The following is a 13,511-nucleotide window of genomic DNA, read 5'->3' as shown; positions in this document are numbered from 1 at the left end:
ATGAAGTGTATGTGTATTTTGGTATAATGCATGATTCCAGATTGCTTTTCAGAGAAATATGGCGTCTTAATTTGTACTTACTATAGTAGAATTTCTGCAGTGTTTTGGTGGTGGTGGTGTGTGTGTGTGTGTGTGTGCGCGCGTGCATGTGTGTGTTAGAGATTTTTAAAATTTTAAACATGTTGCAATGTTCACATAAGTCAATATGTTGGTTCCTTTTTAATATTGTCCATCCTTAAACTGAGAAAGGCTAGTAAGGCTAAGCTCCAGGCAAATGAGCTGGTGGGCACTTTGAGCTTGTTGCCTCCAGAAATCTTATCAATACCCTTGATACTGTACTGGCTGGTTATTTCCCTTTTCCCAGGGAAACCACCTAATGGAGTTTTTTGGTGCCTGGCTAATTCCTTCATTCCTCTTTAGCAGACTTGGAAACTAAAGGAATGTCTGTTCTCGCAGTTGATCCTTCACCCACCCCTCATAGTTGGCTGAGATTGTGTCTGTGTTTCTTATGTGTCTGAAGCTGCTGGGTACTGACAGGGAGGGCATTGCTCTCAGTCCATGCACCCTGATCTGTTTCAAGTCAAAGTTGTGACATTTACTCTGGAGAATTCTGCACCCATGAGATTCAAAGTTCCCAGCCCTTCTTCACTGATACAGTTTTCACTAATCTGAAAGCCTCTTTCCACACACAGTATTATGTTTACAGAGATGAGTATTTCCTAATTTCAACAAAAATGGAAATTTGCATTACTACTTCTTATTCTTTTTATTTTTCAATTGGTTTGCAAAAAGATAAGGAAGGACAGAAATAATATTTCTCTACTCAAGCCAGAAACTATAGTTATAAACAAATGCTCTGATCCTGGAAAAGGCTTTGAGTCTCAGCCAAGAATAGATTGGAGTCAGGAAATATGGAAAATTTTCTCTGATTTTTTTTCCATTGAAAATCAACATATCCAAGCAGTGAGAGTGGAGTGACAAAGTATTTATAATTACATAGATTACTAATATTCATTCATTTTGTAGATGTTCCACCTAATTGCTTTTATGTTTCTGTAGTTTAATTATACAGGTAGGACATTGTGAAGAGTTTATAATTTGCACTTGCCCAAAGAGACTAGTTTCCAGTTACAAAACAATTCCAAAAATCAGGCACGCTTATAAAGAAGGTATTTAAGGCCAACAAGGACACAGTATACTAGGAAGGATTAAACTACCCTGAATGTGTTAGAGTGAGGGAAAGGGAGGTGATCATTTGCATGGATCTCAGGAGTCCAGTTCAGGTGTGCCATATGGTACGAATGAACCACATGTTCCTGATGAGAAAGGCTATTTTTTTACAGCCTCTTACTTAATTTTGTTTTAAGCTCAAACTGGAAGAAAAGTATACACTTACCCATTCCTTTTCTGGCTCTAGTGGCCATACAAGTTTGTGATAATTGTATTTTCCTTTATGTCACAGAGGAGATGTGACTAGCCCCGGCCTGTAATGTGAGTACTTTCAACCCTGGTCATTCATGGACTACTTTGCATTTTCATTTCAAGACTCTAGAAATCAGACAATGACTCTGAATCAAGTCAACCCTTCTTAACCACTATGCATTTTGAAAAAATAGGAGAACAGTAACTGGTATGAAGACTAGTAGCCATGGAACAGAGGCAAGTACTCAAATGATAACCTTGAAATTCAGTCCTCTGGCAACTGACAATCAACCATTTTACTATGAGAAGCCAAGATTATGAAAAACTTATATCTCACAGGCCATATATGCAAGCTAAATCAGGGTCTACATCTTCTTTGTGCAAGGTGTGCTTCCAGTCATATTCAAAAAGTAAGAGGATAGAAGAACCTTAGGTTGGTCATCCAGAAAAGCTTCCTCTTCTCCTCCCCATTCCTAGTAATGTGCTATCATCAAACTCAGAGATCACCATGGCAGCAGACAGAGTTGAGGCAGGATTCCCAGGCCTAATTTAAATTCCTTTCACTGCAGGGTACCTTTCTCTCTCCATAATTGCCTTCCTAGATGTCTGACCACTAGAATACCAGTTCCTTTGTATCCTTCCTACCTAGCGCCTTGCATCCAGTAGATGATGGCTACCTGCAGGAAATAAGAACAGATAACTGGATCACTATTATAAAACCTCATCAAAACACATACTCATTACCAATAATAAGCAAGTATATAATGAAGAAACTGGAAATCTTCTCACCTTAATTTCATTACCCATTGTCAGCCATAATTAATACTTTGGTATACCTGTTAATTCTTCTCAATGTATGATAAACAATACAGCCAGTTACAATGATCAAAGTAAAGTGGATGAGTCTTCCTTCACACCCAATGACTGAAACACTTTTACTTTTTTGTCTTCCTCTTGACAAAATCAGGCAAATGGTTTTGCTTGTTTCATAACATTATGTTGTATAATAATTAGCAAAGTTCAGGAGACTGGCCTTCTTAATCATTTATAATGTAAGTCTGCAAGATAGTAATATTGGCTACATTGAAGATAAATTTAATCATTAAAAGCACCTGAAGAATTAGAGGATCCAAGATGGTGGGCTAGAGGGAGTCTGCATTCTGTGTTGCTCAGGACCTGGGATTCAAGTAGTGGGAATACTGTTTCTCTATGAGTTATTAGAAGACCCCCCCCACACACACACAGTTACTCCTGCATAGGAATCCCAGCTGCCATGCCAGCACAGGTCCCCAGGCATCAGTATCAGTGCAGGACTCCTAGCCACTGCCCACATACAGGACCTCCAGCTGCCACTCCAATGTGGACCCCCATCTATCAACATGGGGATCCCCTGGTCACCTTCATCTTGGGACACTGCAACCACAACCATAGTCCCCTCCATACAATAGCCTGCACCTGGGGACACCATACAAGTTCTGGAGACAGTCACCAGCCACAAAACTGAATGCTACACAGCTTCATCTATGAACAAACTGCTCAACGCCACTGCCCAGCCTCATTTGACCAGATACCCCATCTCTGAAAGCAGCCACCTCCATCATGGGACATCTTTGTCATCATCTTTAGTTGGGGCAACTCCCAGTCTGGGACACTGGCTGGGGCCTAGAAGCAATATTAAAGTACCTATAGTCCCCAACTCCCTCCTCTCCCCCACAGCTGCTAACCTGGCAAAGTGCTTGTGGTTACGCAGTTGGTTATTAGCTTACAAAACCTGGTCCTGCACTGCCCAGTACAAAACAGATCTCCGCAACAGGTGTGCAGCCCCCAGAGCACAGTCCACAAGATCTCAGGAGAGAGAGGTTTCTGATTGGGAAGTAGAAAGGGAGGGGGGTGAGTGAGATACAGTTTAGAGACTAAATTAGAGACCAGGAATTGTGAGGTCTACAGGGGATATGAGGAGATAAGACCAGGCACCCACATCACACAAGCAGATCCTTGGGATGCAGTCTCCCATTGGGACTGGCAAGTGCCACCTCCAGGACCTCCACTCCCAACACCAACCCTCCCATCCTAATAACCTTCATAATCCTGAGGGTGTAAATACCAGAAAACAACAGACAACCCCACCTATTACATGAGAATAGTAATAGGAAATATACTAATAGTCATAGTAATAGGAAACAACAACAGATCTTCCAAACAAAGCAATCCTTGTATCTTCCTTTGAGGATTTTTTTTAATTTTTTTTTCTCTTCTTCTCCTGCCCTCACAACCCAACATCTGTGAAACCAAGTACTTTTCATGAATTAGGCTACTGAGGACCAGGATGTCTTAATAGTATATTACAGTTGTGTTATATATTCTTTTACTTCCTATCTTTACATTTTTAATTTTTCTTAATATCTGTGTTTGTTTGTTGTACTCTCTCTATTGTCTTCTAACTTGTCTCCCCAAAATCACTTTCTCTCTTTTCTCCTGCTACTAGCCAACTTCTTTAGAGTCCTCTTTCACGCTTCCTAAGATCTAATAACTCTATATACTCACCTCCTACATCCTTAACATCTCATCCTACACCCCACACCTGGTTCTCTTTTTTGTCCACCATCAGAAACTGTAGACCTTTTTGCCAACCTACTGTTTATATTGTAGATAATCATTAAACTCACCATTTCTGTATAAACTATTAATGTCTTAATATCAGCTATTTGGTTTAAGGCTGTATATTGTTTTTATTGGGATCTATTAGTATTTTTCTCCCCCTAAAAGAGATGTATCAGAACCCTTCAAAGACACTTTAAGTCTATAGGGTAAAAACTGTAACTACTTGGATCTGCAGTGCTAGAAGGGAAGACACACGAACAGCATGAAAAAACAAGGGAAGAAAGTGCCCCAAACAAACCAAGATACTACATTACTAGAATCCATGGCCAGCACAACAGAAGAAATTACAGAGAAGGAGTTCAGGATGTATATAATTAAAATGTTCTGTGAATTAAAGGATGATATAAGAGAGCAAATACAGGCAGAAAAAGATCATTTTGATAAAGAGTTATATAAGCAAATATAGGAAGCAAAAAAAAAAAAGATTACTTCAAAAAGGAGATAGATGTTCTGAAAAAAAAACCAAAGAGAAATCTTTGAAATGAAAGAAACAACAAACCAAATTTAAAACTCAATAGAAAGCACCACCAATAGATTAGATCACTTGGATGACAAAACTTCAGACAATGAAAACAAAATATATAATCTTGAAAATAAAGTGAAGATGGTAAGAAACCATGAGCAGAATATTCAAGAATTATGGGATAACATAAAAAGACCAAATTTTGGAGATAGGAAGATGGCGGCGAGGGGAGTGCATTGCCCCCGTGTGCCGCGTCACTGTGCGGGAGAATGACGAGTCAGGACGGCTGAAGGCTATCTTGTTAGGAATTTCCAGCAAAAGTGGGGTGCTCCGGAACCTGGAAGAAGGATTCCCATCGCACGAGGATGGGCTACGGGGGCTCAAACGCGAGAGATTTGTCCGCACGGAGGGTCACGCTGCTTGTTCGGCAAATCGCCCCGCGGCTAGAGTCTGCGGCGCGCGCTGGGAAACGAGGAGATAGCGACGCAGGGATACAGCGCTGCAGTTCCTGCGGGCTTCTGCCAGCTGTGCAAGCACCGTACTCAGTGCTGAATTCTGGGTTTGAGATGGGGGAAGGAAGCGGTCCAATTCGGTTCTCCACACCGGTCAGACCACAGAGGAGGCCAGCGGCCACCATCTTGGAGAGCTGATGTTACCATCCCTGTTTTCGACTGATCACAGCTCATACAGCCATAGAACAGGTAATTTCAGGCTGCCATTCGCCTGCGGCTGGCAGACAAATTACTCAGGCTCAGTGCTAAATAGCCCGCGGAAACTGCTTCTTGGAGCCTGATCTTATCAGAGCATGCACGGAGCACGGAGCAGCCGAGTTCCGGCTCCCGGAACTGCTCTGGCTCAGGGCTAAGGAGCCCGCGGAAACTGCTTCTCGGTCCGGGTCCTGCTGAGTACTGTGGAGGTAAATAACAACCGAGCCTTCATGGCCAGTGGCAACGGGACTGAGACGGGGCTTGTGAGGGCCGGTCAGGACTCACCCGTTGCTTTGGTCACCCGGCAAAGGGATAGAAATGCTGCCATTCGCATGGGATACCAACATGGCAGAGATCTGATGTCATCAGAAAGCGGCGGAGGAGAGAACTTCATCAATACCAGCGGCGACAGAAACAGTTGGTCTCCTGGTAGGGAGGGTGAGTCACAGACACCCGAGTCTTTCTTGCTTTGTCGTCGAGCCAGAGGGGAGGAGCAGGGCCGCCGCCCGCGCCCGGAGCAGGCCCAGCGGCTCACCGGCGTGGTGGTCGCGTCACCCCAATTGGAGTGGGGGCGGAGCAGAGCCGCCACCCGCGCCCGCAAGGTGGGCAGTCCTGCGGCAGACCAGCGGATCAGGCCCAGTGGTCCGCGGGCGTGGTAGGAGGGGCAGGGCAGAGCCGCCGCCCGCGCCTGCAGGGTAGGCAGACCTGCAACCGACCGGTGGATCAGGCCCAGTGGCATGCTGGCGTGGTACACTCCTCACCCCAATTGGAGTAGGGGCAGAGCAGAGCCGCCGCCCGCGCCCGGAACAGGCCCAGTGACCTGCCGGCATGGTACACACGTCACCCCAATTGGAGTAGGGGCAGAGCAGAGCCGCCACCTGCGCCCGAAAGGTAGGCAGACCTGCGACCAACAGGTGGAACAGGCCCAGCGGCCGGCCGGGGTGGTAGGCACGTCACCCCAATTGGAGTAGAGGCAGAGCAGAGCTTTTGCCCGCGCCCGGGACAGGCCCAGCGGTCCGCGGGTGTGGTAGACAAGTCACACCAATTGGAGGAGGGGCAGAGCAGAGCCGCCGCCCGCGCCTGCAAGGTTGGCAGACCTGCAACCGACCCGCGGATCAGGCCCGGTGGCCTGCCGGCGTGGTACACACGTCACCCCAATTGGAGTAGAGGCAGAGCAGAGCTTTTGCCCGTGCCCGGGACAGGCCCAGCAGCCCGCCGGCACGGTAGTCACGTCACCCCAATTGGAGTAAGGGCAGAGCAGAGCCGCCGCCCGCGCCTGCAAGGTAGGCAGACCTGCGACTGACCGGCAGATCAGGCCCAGGGGTCTGTGGGCGTGGTAGACACCTCACACCAATTGGAGGAGGGGCAGAGCAGAGCCGCCGCCCGCGCCTGCAAAGTAGGCAGACCGCCGCCCGACCCTGCAAGGGAGACTTTTCAACTATACAAGAGCAATACAAATATATAGGGGGAAAAATTTTTCAAAAACACAACAGTTTCACCAAGCAGAAAGAAACGCAAGCAGTATGAAAAGACAAGGAAAGAAAGGTCCACAAGCAATGCAGGTCAACTCAACTTTAGAAGAGAGCAGATGGAATGTCAGATAAAGAATTCAGGATATACATGCTTCAGATGATCTGGAGTATCAAGGAAGACATTAGACAGCAAAATCAGACAATGAAAGATCACTTCGACAATGAATTACACAAACAAATCCAGGAAGCAAAAGATCAACTATACAGGGAGATAGAGGTTATAAAAAACAAACAAACAGAAATCCTAGAAATGCAGGAAACAATAAACCAACTTAAAAACTCAATGGAGAATACTACCAGCAGAGTAGAACACTTAGAAGATAGAACATCAGACAATGAAGACAAAGTATTTCAACTGGAAAAGAACATAGACAGCTCAGCAAGACTGTTAAGAAACCATGAGCAGAACATCCAAGAAATATGGGATAACATAAAGAGACCAAACTTAAGAGTCATTGGGATACAGGAAGGTATAGAGCTCCAAACCAAAGGAATGAGCAATCTATTCAATGAAATAATACAAGAAAACTTCCCAGACTTGAAGAATGAGACAGAATCCCAAATCCTAGAAGCCTACAGGACGCCGAATGTGCAAAATCATAAGAGATCCACACCTAGACACATTATAATGAAGATGCCCAACATACAGAATAAGGAGAGAATTTTAAAAGCTACAAGAGAAAGGAAGCAGATTACATTTAGGGGTAAGCCAATCAGGATAACAGCTGATCTTTCAACACAGACTCTGAAAGCTAGAAGATCCTGGAATAACATATTTCAAACACGGAAAGAAAATGGGTTCCAACCAAGAATTGTGTATCCAGTGAAATTAAGCTTCAGGATGGAAGATGAAATTAAAACCTTCCACGATAAACAAAAGTTAAAAGAATTTGCAGCTCAAAAACGATCTCTTCAAAACATCCTCGGCAAAACATTACAGGAAGAGGAAATGGAAAATAACAATAAAAACCAACAGTGGGAGGTAGGACAGTAAAGGGGGAGAAATAATCAAAGAGGAAAACAAACCATGTTTAGTAACATAAATAAACAAATATGGCTGGAAGAACAACCCATATCTCAATAATAACCCTAAATGTTAATGGCTTAAACTCACCAATTAAGAGACACAGACTAGTAGAATGGATCACAAAACAAGACCCAACAATATGCTGCCTACAGGAGACGCATTTGATAGGAAAAGCCATACATAGGCTGAAGGTGAAAGGTTGGGAAAAATCATATCACTCATATGGACTTCGGAAACAAGCAGGAGTGTCCATACTCATATCAAATAAAATAGATTTCAAGCCAAAGTTAATCAAAAGGGATAAAGAGGGACACTACATACTGCTTAAGGGAACCATACACCAACAAGACATAACAATCATAAATATATATGCCCCAAACAGTGGTGCAGCTATGTTCATCAAACAAACTCTTCTCAAGTTCAAGAGTCTAATAGACCACCATACCATAATCATGGGAGACTTCAACACACCTCTCTCGCCACTGGACAGATCTTCCAAACAAAAGTTGAATAAGGAAACTGTAGAACTCAATAACACAATTAATAACCTAGACTTAATTGACATATATAGAATATACCACCCAACATCAAGCAGTTACACTTTTTTCTCAGCAGCACATGGATCCTTCTCAAAAATAGATCATATATTATGTCACAGGGCAACTCTTAGACAATATAAAGGAGTAGAGATAATACCATGCATCTTATCTGATCATAATGGAATGAAACTGAAAATCAACGATAAAAGAAGGAAGGAAAAAGCATGCACCACTTGGAGAATGAACAATAGGTTACTGAATAATCAATGGGTTATAGAAGACATCAAGGAGGAAATTAAAAAATTCTTAGAGATAAATGAAAACACAGACACAACATATCGGAATCTATGGGACACATTGAAAGCAGTTCTAAGAGGAAAATTCATTGCATGGAGTTCATTCCTTAAAAAAAGAAAAAAACCAACAAATAAATGATCTCATACTTCATCTCAAAATCCTAGAAAGAGAAGAGCAAAACAACAGCAAAAGAAGTAGAAGGCAAGAAATAATTAAAATCAGAGCTGAAATTAACGAAATCGAAACAAAAGAAACAATTGAAAAAATTGACAAAACTAAAAGTTGGTTCTTTGAAAAAATAAATAAAATCGACAGACCCTTAGCTATGCTAGCGAAGAGAAGAAGAGAGAGAACTCAAATTACTAGCATACGGGATGAAAAAGGCAATATCACAATAGACACTTCAGAAATACAGAAGATAATCAAAAATTATTTTGAATCCTTATACTCCAATAAATTAGAAGATAGTGAAGGCATCGATAAATTTCTTAAGTCATATGATCTGCCCAGATTGAGTCAGGAGGATATAGACAACCTAAGCAGACCAATATCAATTGAGGAAATAGAAGAAACCATCAAAAGACTACCAACTAAGAAAAGCCCAGGACCGGATGGGTATACAGCAGAGTTTTACAAAACCTTTAAAGAGGAACTAATACCAATACTTTTCAAGCTACTTCAGGAAATAGAGAAAGAGGGAGAACTTCCAAATTCATTCTACGAGGCCAACATCACCCTGATACCTAAACCAGACAAAGACACTTCAAAGAAAGAAAACTACAGACCAATATCTCTAATGAACCTAGATGCAAAAATCCTCAATAAAATTCTGGCGAATCGGATACAAAAACATATCAAAAAAATTGTGCACCATGATCAAGTAGGATTCATCCCTGGGATGCAAGGCTGGTTCAATATACGGAAATCAATAAATGTTATTCACCACATCAATAGACTTAAAAATAAGAACCATATGATCATCTCGATAGATATGGAAAAAGCATTCGACAAAGTACAGCATCCCTTTATGTTCAAAACTCTAGAAAAACTAGGGATAACAGGAACATACTTCAATATTATAAAAGCAATCTATACTAAGCCTCAGGCTAGCATCATTCTGAATGGAGAAAAATTGAAGGCATTCCCTCTAAAATCTGGATTAAGACAGGGATGCCCTCTCTCACCACTTCTGTTCAACATAGTAATCGAAACACTGGCCAGAGCAATCAGACAGACGAAAGAAATTAAAGGCATAAAAATAGGAAAAGAAGAACTTAAATTATCACTATTTGCAGTTGACATGATTCTATACCTAGCAGACCCAAAAGGGTCTACAAAGAAACTATTAGAGCTAATAAATGAATTCAGCAAAGTGGCAGGATATAAAATCAACATGCATAAATCAAAGGCATTCCTGTATATCAGTGACAAATCCTCTGAAATGGAAATGAGGACAACCACTCCATTCACAATATCTTCAAAAAAAAATAAAATACTTGGGAATCAACCTAACAAAGGAGGTGAAAGACTTATACAATGAAAACTACAGAACCCTAAAGAGAGAAATAGAAGAAGATCTTAGAAGATGGAAAAATATACCCTGTTCATGGATAGACAGAACTAACATCATCAAAATGGCGATATTACCAAAAGTTCTCTATAGGTTTAATGCAATGCCAATCAAAATCCCAACGGCATTTCTTGTAGAAATAGAGAAAGCAATCATGAAATTCATATGGAAAAATAAAAGACCCAGAATAGCAAAAACAATGCTAAGCAGGAAGTGTGAATCAGGCGGTATAGCGATACCAGACTTCAAACTATACTACAGAGCAATAGTAACAAAAACAGCATGGTACTGGTACCAAAACAGGTGGATGGACCAATGGTACAGAATAGAGGACACAGAAACCAATCCACAAAACTACAACTATCTTATATTTGATAAAGGGGCTAAAAGCATGCAATGGAGGAAGGATAGCATCTTCAACAAATGGTGCTGGGAAAACTGGAAATCCATATGCAACAAAGTGAATCTGAATCCCTTTCTCTCGCCATGCACAAAAGTGAATTCAAAATGGATCAAGGAGCTTGATATCAAATCAGAGACACGCCGTCTGATAGAAGAAAAAGTTGGCTACAATCTACATACTGTGGGGTCGGGCTCCAAATTCCTCAATAGGACACCCAAAGCACAAAAGTTAATAACTAGAATCAACAAATGGGACTTACTCAAACTAAAAAGTTTTTTCTCAGCAAAAGAAACAATAAGAGAGGTAAATAGGGAGCCTACATCCTGGGAACAAATCTTTACTCCTCACACTTCAGATAGATCCCTAATATCCAGAGTATACAAAGAACCCAAAAAATTAAACAATAAAATAACAAATAACCCAATCAACAAATGGGCCAAGGACCTGAACAGACACTTCTCAGAGGAGGACATACAATCAATCAACAAGTACATGAAAAAATGCTCACCATCTCTAGCAGTCAGAGAAATGCAAATCAAAACCACCCTAAGATACCATCTCACTCCAGTAAGATTGGCAGCCATTATGAAGTCAAACAACAACAAGTGCTGGCAAGGATGTGGGGAAAGGGTATACTTGTACATTGCTGGTGGGACTGCAAATTGGTGCAGCCAATTTGGAAAGCAGTATGGAGATTTCTTGGAAAGCTGGGAATGGAACCACCATTTGACCCAGCTATTCCCCTTCTCGGTCTATTCCCTAAAGACCTAAAAAGAGCATGCTACAGGGACACTGCTACATCGATGTTCATAGCAGCACAATTCACAATAGCAAGACTGTGGAACCAACCTAGATGCCCTTCAATAGATGAATGGATAAAAAAATGTGGCATTTATACACAGTGGAGTATTACTCTGCATTAAAAAATGACAAAATCATAGAATTTGCAGGGAAATGGATGGCATTAGAGCAGATTATGCTAAGTGAAGCTAGCCAATCCCTAAAAAACAAATGCCAAATGTCTTCTTTGATATAAGGAGAGTAACTCAGAACAGAGTAGGGAAGAAGAGCATGAGAAGAAGATTAACATTAAACAGGGATGAGAGGTGGGAGGGAAAGGGAGAGAGAAGGGAAATTGCATAGAAATTGAAAGAGACCCTCAGGGTTATACAAAATTACATACAAGAGGAAGTGAGGGGAAAGGGAAAAATAATACAAGGGGGAGAAATGAAGGACAGTAGAGGGGGTAGAGAGAGAAGAGGGGAGGGGAGGGGAGGGAAGAGGGGATAGTAGAGGATAGGAAAGGCAGCAGAATACAACAGACACTAGTATGGCAATATGTACATCAATGGATGTGTAACTGATGTGATTCTGCAATCTGTATATGGGGTAAAAATGGGAGTTCATAACCCACTTGAATCAAAGTATGAAATATGATATATCAAGAACTATGTAATGTTTTGAACAACCAACAATAAAAAATTAAAAATAAAAAATAAAAATAAATAAAAAGACCAAATTTAAGAATTATTGGGATAGAGGAAGTCATAGAGTTCCAAACCAAAGGGATGAACAATCTATTCAATAAAATAATATCAGAAGGGGCTGGGGCTGGGGCTCAGTGGTAGCGCACGTGCCTGGTATGTGTGAGGCAGTGGGTTCGATTCTCAGCACCACGTATTAAAAAAATAAAGATCTATCAGCAACTAAATAATAATAATAATAATAATAATATTTTTATAGTTAAAGCTTTGTCCCAGGGTTTCATAAACTGACTTCCAGACCACTCATGTATAATCAAATCAAGCTTTTATTGAAGCACACCGTTGGCAGCTGACCAGAACATAAAGCTGTTCCCCTGATCAGCCCCGAACAATTGCAAGCGCACTCCTTATAAGCCTGAAAACCTCAAAAGGGATGTTCGGGGGTCTAGCCAATGCAAGCAAGCCAGGTTACAGAAGATAGACAGCACAGTCAAGCCGCGGGAAGCCTAACCAATCACAGTTAGCCCAGTCACCCCAGTTACAGAAACAGAGCCCCGTTACCGTAGTTACAGAAACAATACCCCATTAGGTAGTTTTGTGTTCTTAAAGGTTTCTATAACAAAAGGAAAAGATTATCTTGCCCCAGTCAGGACCCTTCTACTTGGCATGGTTGTTTTACAGGATAAAGTCATAAAACAAAATGGAGTCAAATTTGCTTCTACTATCATAATATCAGAAAATTTTCCAAACATAAAGAATGAATTGGAAAATCAAATACAAGAGGCTTATAGGACACCAAATGTGCAAAATCACAACAGATCCACACCAAGACACATTATAATGAAAATGTCTATCATACAGAATAAGGAGAGAACTTTAAAAGCCACAAGAGAAAGGAATCAGATTACATATAGGGGGAAAACAATTAGGATCTCTGCAGATTTTTCAACCCAGACCCTGGAAGCTAGAAGAACCTGGAAAAACATATACCAAGCTCTGAAAGAAAATGGATGCCAACCAAGAATCTTATATCCAGCAAACTTAAGTTTTAGATTTGATGATGAAATAAAAACCTTCCATGATAAACAAAAGCTAAAAGAATTTACAACTAGAAATCCTGCACTACAGAACATCCTCAGCAAAATATTTCATGAAAAGGAAATGTGAGGCTGGAGCTGTTATGAGGCTCTCAGTGGTAGAGTGCTTGCCTAACATGCATGAGGCACTGAGTTCAATCCTCAGCACCACAAAAAAAAATAAACAAATAAAATAAAGGCATTTATTTACTATATAAAATAAAGACATCTACAACTACCAAAAAAAATTTTTTTTATATTTTTTTAAAAAAGAAAGAAAAGGAAATTGAAAAACAACAATGAAAATCAGCAAAGGGAGGTATTACACTA

Source organism: Marmota monax, unplaced genomic scaffold (genome assembly GCF_021218885.2).
Source record: "Marmota monax isolate L192 unplaced genomic scaffold, Marmota_monax_Labrador192_F-V1.1 WCK01_AAM20220418_F8-fsc00336, whole genome shotgun sequence".
Taxonomy (NCBI): domain Eukaryota; kingdom Metazoa; phylum Chordata; class Mammalia; order Rodentia; family Sciuridae; genus Marmota; species Marmota monax.
This window is presented reverse-complemented; position numbering follows the sequence as displayed.